Consider the following 8,032-nt stretch of genomic DNA (forward strand, 5'->3'; position numbering starts at 1 on the left):
AAAAAAAAAAAAAAAAAAAAAAAAAAAAAGAAAAAAGAAATGAGCTATCAAATCATGCAAAGATATACAGGAACCGTAAATACATATTGCTGAATGGAAAAAGCCAATGTGAAAAGGCTGTATATTATGATTGCAACTACATGACATTCTGGAAAAGGCAAAACTTTAGGGACAGTGAAAAGATCAGTGGTTGCCAGGAGTTAAAGGAAGGATGTACAAGTTGCACACAGAGGGACCCTAACCTGTATGATACTATAGCTGTGGATTCATGTCACTCTACGTTGGTCCACACCAGTTGGCAGGGCTGAATTTTTAAACTGTCTGTAGATTAGACCTTACTAAACCTAACTTAAAAATAAAAATAATGGTGGAGGAGGAAGAGATGCTGAGAAGACAAGAACCCAAGGGTGCTGAGCTCCTTGGGACCCCCAGGCAGGCACACACGGGAAGAGGGCCCTGGCCCCTGCCCTTTCGTGCTGAGACCCATCCTGTGCAGCACACTGGTGATATTAACTGGATTGTTACCAATCTGGTTCCAAAGACATTTTCAGCCTTCACATGAAAAACTGAGAAAGAGACATTCGAAGCGGCTAGGATTACCTACCAGCATAAAAACCCCAGCTCCTGCGCTCTGAATCCAGGAGACAGTCGCAGGATTTAAAAGTGACCAGCCTCAAAATGGCTCCAGGCAGTGTTGTCTGGGGCCGCTGATTCAGGCCAGCAGTCCACTAAGCAGAGATGACCAGCACCTCAGCGTACGATATTCCAAACCTCCAGAGTGGCCTGGCCTGACCCTTCAGCACCCCCTACCCCAGGCCGTTCGAGCCCTTTGGGGAGAGCTTGCCACTTAAAGACGCAAAGAACCAGCAAACACATAGGGTTGAAAATGAAAAACATTCTCTCTAGGGTTAAGGCAAGTTCCTGGGGTTAAGACTTGTTAGTGGAGCCCACCTGCTATCCTTTTAAATAGATAAAAGACTTTTCAGTCTCTTAGCATGAAAAACTACATCCACCCCACCGCCCCTTCCACTCTCCCACAACCTGCTCCCTCCACCCCCAAGCCCCTATAATTAAAAAGGCTCTTTTCAGACTGGAATACAATTCAAGCACAATCATTATGAAAACCCTCCCTGTTTCTGTGGTTACTGACAACTCCCTTTGTGTAAATCTCATTAAATCAAACCAGGGACTCCTGTTTTTTGTGACAATTTATAGAGAGAGAAAGCTATGTTGATTTAAGAAATAATGTTGCAAGTATCAGGTATGAGACCTTCTTGGATTAGAAAGTAATATTATTTCTTACTCCGAAGCTAAGCACAAATCAACCATGAAAAATTGATAATAGTTTTTGTTACTGGCACCCTTCTTCTTCCCGGTTAGTGTGTTCCGAGCTTCATAGGAAAAGGAAACAGACGGCTTTCTTTGATGAGCTGTCTTATTTTTTGGCCTTTAAGGAGACAAATGAAAATTCTGAAAGTATTGCTTTAGAAACTATTTTCAATCCATATATTATTGGTAGTTAGGCACAATTTGCTTTTCATTTGATAAGAAAAATTATTAGTCAAACCACAAACAACAGGGGTTTGGGGTTTTCCTTATACCCAAAAAGCTTGAAAAATAAAATGTTTTATAAAATTAGAGATAGCAGTGAGAGTCCCCTGTGTTTTATAGAGTAGATGCTAATACAGAATACTTAGGTATTTCATCTCGGCCTACAGGTTGTGGGAGCTGCTATTGCTCCCCCTTAGTTTTGTTATTTGTATTTCCATTCCAGAATTCCCACATTCTGTAATGATAAGAAGGCTCCTCTTCCCTTATGCCTTTTTCCATCCAAGGATATAAACGGCTTAAGACTCTTCCATACCATACTGTTAGTTGCCCAAATAGACGGCTTTTGGCTACTGTCAAAAACCAGACAATGGTAAACACTGCAGTTTGGTTTCTCTGGGTTTATGAATATGTGTGTCTTTCTTTGCTGGAACTAGGGCTTTCTCTTGCCACTTTGCCTAGTCCTGATGACGGGATCAAGCTCCCCAAGGGCTTCAATTCAAGGGTTAACTTCCACCAGCCATCAGGGTTTTGTTTTTGCAATACTGGTGATAAAAGGCAAGGAGCATTGAGCTACAAGCCGGGTCCTTTCCCTCCACTGTTTTTTTAGTTTTGAGGTAGGGTGTCAATTGCCCAGGCTGGCCTCAAATTTGTAATCCTCCTGCTTCAGTCTCTGGAGTAACGGAGATTATAGTCTTATAAGAATCTTCCTAAAGGCGAGGCATGGTGGCACACACCTGTAATCCCAGCACTTGGGAGTGGGAGGCTGAGGCAGGAGGAATGGTGCGAGTTCGAGACCAGTGTGGGCTACAAAGTGAGCTCAAGGCCAGCTTGAACTGCATAGTGGGCCCCTGCTTCAAAATGGCAAGCGCGTGAGCGTGAGTTCGGTTCCTGGTACCGGAGAAAAAAAAAAAAAAAAAAAAAAACTTCCTCAAAAAAAGGGACAAATCAAGATATATCAGGTATATTTCATGTACAGGTACAAATTCCCTATGATGAATGTGATTATTGTAGATACTTAAACTGTACCAATAAACTCAATTAAATTTAAAAAAGAGTCTCCTGTCTCACCAAGTCATGCTTATTTTCTAGCTTTATACATGGCTGCTGTAATCAACCGCAGTTAATCAAGTCAGGGACAGGGAGCTAAAAAAGAGACACAGAAACGAATGGGGCTTGGGTGTAACACACTGGCAGAACATTGCCTGGTATGTGAAGGCCTTAGGTTCAACCCCACCTCTTCAAAAAAAAGATAATGAGCATAGGTGGGCAGATATGCAGAGACCCTAATGCCATGTCAAACCTGGAGTTGCCCCTCTTCCCACATCTCCAAGGGTCTCAGATACCCACAGCAACGCAGTGCCCCAGTGTTCCTGTCTTGTACTATGCTTGTTTGTGCAGATTTCATTCCACACTTTATTACAGAGCCTTCTTTCCCTTGTCTTTATCCTGCAGCCGATTGCAAGATGTCATCCTTCTGGGTGGTCCCCCAGCCCCGGCACTATGCTCTGCCCAGATGCCCTTGTGGTGAAAAGACCTCTTATTATTCATCACAGGGAGTGTCAGGGAAGTATCTATGCCTGAGAATGTGGAGCTGTTGAACCGCGATCAGACAACGCTTTAGGAAGAAGGATAACCTTGTGGGAGAACCATCTTCCGATGGAGATAAAGCAAGCTTTAACACAGAACCAGAAATATCTTTCCCTTGAATGATTTTGTGAAGACCTAGGAAGACCCCGGGAGGCTTAGGAGTGGAGGAAAAAAGTCTCAGACAAAGGGAGAAGGGAGGAGAAAGCGAAAGAGAGCAGAAATTCAGGGGCACACCCTCTTGTGAGATTGCGTGGTGATTAGCAAAGTAACAATGAATATTTATGAAGGTGGCGCTGATTATTTTACAGGGATTCATTTGAATAATCATGAATATGTTTCCATGCATTTGCACCTAATGGGATGGTTTTTCAGTCTTTAATGAGGCACTGGCGCGTGTTTGAAGAGAAAGGGAGAGGAGAGCAGGAGCAGGGAAACAGGGATGAACAATGCAGGTCAAAGCCCTGCTCTCCCAACACGGCTCTTATCCCCATGTCCTGTCCACGCAGAGCCGGGGGAGAACATCTGAGCGCAGACAGTGTGTGCCTTTCAGAGTACGGGTACAGGCTGACATTAGTTGCTGTTTCTTCTAACCGGCTCTGCCCTTGAAGAGAAGGTCATCTGAACAAGGTCTCTGTGTTTCTGTCCTTATCATTTCCAAGATTATGCATCTGAGTTTCAGGGCGAAGCGACTTTTCTAAGGGCACACGGCTGTGTAATTGCTCGAACCAAGCCTTCAGATTCCACCCCTCAGATCTCTTCCAAGAGCCTGGGGTAAACTCCCGGCTCCTTCGCAGGGGTCACTGTCAGGAGAGTAACAGGGTGTTAAATGGTTTGTTTTGTTCAGTGGTGGCAGGAAAGTACCGATTTATTCCTGGTACCCTCAACCCCTGGCAGGATGTCGGGTGCCGGGGCTGCCAGTGGTTGTTTTGAAGGGAGAGATGGCTGGAGGGGAAGGGTGGTGGGGGAAGGGAAGGTGGCCGCAGGGAGCACAGGTTATGTTCCCCGAGCTGTTCCTGGGGGTGGGGAGCAGCCAGGGACCAAGGAGGAGAACGCTGATGTGGGAAAAGTTCCAAGCTCCTCCACATTTGAAGAGAAGGAGACGTGAAACCAGCTCTACAAAAAGCGTAAACCAGAAGGCCAATTAGTTCTCTTCTACAGAGCCCGGGGTGTTCATGTGGGCGGCACATGCAAAGAGGCCAGGTCATCCTGCGCCCGCAGCTGGCCAGCCCCGGGGGTCACCCAGCCTCAGCTCTGGCCTTTTCTGTGTATGCAGTTTCTTCTGGGGGGCTCTCCAGGCTTCCCCAGCTGGGCGCTGAGTTATGGGAGCCCAAAATGCAACGTGAGTGTGGGCTGGGGCCTAGCGCCCGGGCAGACCAACACGTGGGAGCTATTATTAGGCAATGCCTCAGCCTGAAGCGGAATTGCAATCCGGTTGCCAGCTCCGTAGGAACTGGAGCGGGGGAGGCGAGAGGTAGGAGGGTGACTCAGCTGTCGCTGCATCCTTCCTGCGCCGGGCCACACCTGCCACATCAGCTGGCACCTCCCGCCCAGAAAGATTCTGGATCGGCCCTGTCGAAGCCCGGTTCCGACTGCAGTTTATTTTCCCAGGTTCTAAACTAACCCGCCCCCCTCTGATTGACACATTCTTTCTTTGGATATGCTAATACCTGCAGTTAGATTGCTGTCTCGTCTTGTTTGGCCCGCAGGCTTTGGCTCTTAAGGGGACTGCCTATCTCAAATCTTTCACGTTGTTCTTTTTTTTTTTTTTTTAATAGTTCACCTATAAGGAAGCACATTTTAAACTTTGTTTTCGAGTTCCTTTGGGGATATCTTAGTCTGAATATGCCAGACTGGCATCCATGCAGGTGCCCATTCAACAAAGCTGTAGTTGTGTGTCTACTATGACCTGTGTTGTTGTTGTTGTTTAAACAGAAGAAATTATATTTCACTTTCCTCCTAGTCTTATAAACTGGGTTGTTCAATACATTGTCATGTTTTGTTTTGTTTTTTATCTTTTTGAGGTAAGGTCTAGCTATGCAGTTCAGACTGGTCTTGAGCTCACTTTGTAGCCCAGGCTGGTCTCAAACTCACAATAATCCTCCTGCCTCAGCCTCCCCAGTGCTTGTTCAATACATTGTTATGAAGAGTAAATGGACACCCCTCCCCCACACACACACACTAGAGATTGAACCAGGGCCTTGGCACTGAGCTACATCTCTAACCCTTTTTAATTTCTTTTGAGCCTAGGTCTCTCTAAATCGATAAACTGGACAGACTGGGCTCCAATTTGTGATCCTCCTGCCTCAGCCTCTCAGAGGGCTGGAGTTACAGGTATGTGCCACTACACCCAGTTTAAACTGATAAGAACAGATACTACACTTGATCTTAGCCAAAAGGCCGAGAAGCGATACACTACACCCAGTTTAAATGAAGTAATTCTTTGTTTTGTTTTTGTTTGTTTGTTTGGTCTTTTTTTTTGAGACAGGGTCTCCCTATGCAGTTCAGGCTGGCCTTGAGCTCACTTTGTAGCCCAGGCTGGTCTTGAACTTGCAGTGATCCTCCTGCCTCAGCCTCCGAGTGCTAGGATTACAGGCATGTGCCATCACACCCAGCTTTGTTTGTTTTTTGAGACAGGGTCTCACTATGTAGCCCAGGCTGGCTTTGAATTTGTGATCCTCCTGCCTCAGCCTTCCACATGCCAGGATTATAGGTATGTGCCACCACACCCTGCTAAATGAAGTAATTCTTCAAGAAGGATTAAATGAATAAATCATGAACACCATAGTGCATGGCATGTAGTAGGCAATAATAAACGGAGGGGTGTAGCTGGTGATTCAGTTCAGTGGTAGAGAACTTAGCAGGAATGAGGTCTTGAGTTCAATCCTTGGCACCACAAAAACATTAATAAAATTTATTGAATGAGTGAATGGATAAGCATCACTTACTGTTACTCTTGCCAGGTGTTATCCGACTTTTTGGGTTTTTAATGGTGAACCAGGCACAGGAAGACCTGCCCTCCTGGAGCTAAAGTCTATGAGGGACAGCGACAAAATCATCCCAGTGCTGTGGGATAAATGCAAGGAACAGGGAAATACCCAGTGTTATTGGAGCTCCTGGCAAGAAGACCTAACCTGGTGATAAGGTCTGTGGTTCCCTGAAGGAGGGCGACACGACAGGAACTGTAAGAGTTAGCCAAATAAAGAGGTGGGAGACCTGAGTGCCTGACCGAGGGCCTCCCTGGTGCGAAGGCCTCGAGGCAAGAACACCTTTCTTCCAAATGAGAAAGTTTGCGAGGGTTCCTCGCCAGGAATGTGGGCCAAAGGGGTCAGGGAGGCAAGCTAGGGATGGACTTGGGAGGGGTAAGTCTTAAAATCTTAAGATTCCATCCTAAGGACTTTAAAGTATTTATAAAACAGTGGTTCTCCAGCTTGATAAAAAGTGGAGTTTGCGGTACTGGGGCTCAAATCCAAGGCCTCACACATACTAGGCAGGCACAGGCCTGATGAGCTACATCCCCAGCCTGAGATCTTGTCTCAAAATTTTTGAAAAAGCGGTGTAATTCAGCTCAGCACTCCGTGGGAACAATCCCCAGTACCAAAAGGGAGGAGGGAAGGAAGGAAAGAAGGAAGAGGGAAGGGATGCAGAAAAGGAGGGAGGAGAAGAGGACAGAGTGCTTCATAAGCACATGCTCTCTGATAACTAACCCGCTCTCCCAGAACTACATTAATCCCTTTGGGTGGGTAGAGCCCCAGTGACCCAAACACCTTGTAAAGTCTCCACCACAATTACATTTGCAGTGAAACTTCAGTGTGAGTTTTGGTGGGGATAAACCACATCCAAACAGTAGCAGTAACCTATCCTCATTTACAAACTGGGATAATCGCAGTATCCAACTCAGAGATTTGTATGAGACAATGCGGGTGAGATGAACTAGTACTGACAGAATAAAATACTGATGAGCTACATCCCCAGACCAGCACCTGGTATGGAAGCAGTACTCTGGCTGGGCATGGTGGCTTGCACATCTGTAATCCCAGCACTCAGGAGGCTGAGGCAGGAGGATCACTAGTTTGAGGACAACCGGGGCTACATAGTGAGTTCAAGGAACCACATAGTAAGACCCTGCCTTAAAAAAAAAAAAAAAAAAAATTAGAAGCAGTGCTTTGTAAATGGTGTTATTGGTGTTTTTCTTGCTAGGACAGCTCCTGGAAGTCGCCTGTGCTGCAAAGCCAGCTATCTAAAGCCAGCTATTTAAAGCATGTCTGAGGAATGCAGAGAGAGGGTGAAAGCCTACAAGCTGCTGGAAGATGGAAACTCCCAGAACGTCCAGCTCCGCCTCTTTTTGGTTTAGTCATCCTTCTTGCACACTGTTGCTTGGTTTCCACCGTTACTGGAAAAGGAGGAGCTGGAAGCAGGTCTCTTAGGGAAGGCGGAAGTAACTCCTTGTAGAGCACAGCTCAAGGAAAAGCATAAGACCCTGTGAGAGAGAGGTCCAAGACCTGCCTGCCAAAGTGGAACATTAAAAACAGAGGGAAGAGTCCTGCACATCTGAAACGTACTGAAGACTTCACTGTACTCTAGAACAATTCCTAAGAGCATAAAGGCTCTGGTTAGAATACCTCTTGTCCATCAAAGTAGGAGAATATTTCAGGAACTTCAGAAACAATGGTATATTGGATGGAAAAATGTGGCTTTATAAAAGATCCAGTGAAAACAGCCCAGTTAATACATCTCTGGGGGCTGGGGATTTAGCTCATCGGCACAGTGCATGCCTGGCAAGCGCAAGGTTGTGAGTTCGATTCCTGGTACCGGAAGAAAAACAAAAACAGAAATAGCAATTTGGGGCTAGGGATTTAGCTCAGCGGCAAAGTGCCTGCCTGGCAAGCGCAAGGTC

The 8,032-nt window shown here is 46.1% G+C and overlaps 1 long non-coding RNA gene across 1 annotated transcript; it reads left to right on the top strand.

Annotated features, from left to right (window-relative positions):
- The first annotated feature begins 4,608 nt into the window (after positions 1–4,608).
- Positions 4,609–7,869, top strand: LOC106146428. Its single transcript, XR_001230857.1, has 3 exons — positions 4,609–4,746; positions 5,386–5,469; positions 7,336–7,869. It is a non-coding gene; the product is annotated as an uncharacterized LOC106146428 (long non-coding RNA).
- The last annotated feature ends 163 nt before the right edge of the window (positions 7,870–8,032 follow it).

This window comes from Chinchilla lanigera, unplaced genomic scaffold (genome assembly GCF_000276665.1).
Source record: "Chinchilla lanigera isolate Chin_1 unplaced genomic scaffold, ChiLan1.0 scaffold00001, whole genome shotgun sequence".
In the NCBI taxonomy this organism is placed as follows: Eukaryota; Metazoa; Chordata; class Mammalia; order Rodentia; family Chinchillidae; genus Chinchilla; species Chinchilla lanigera.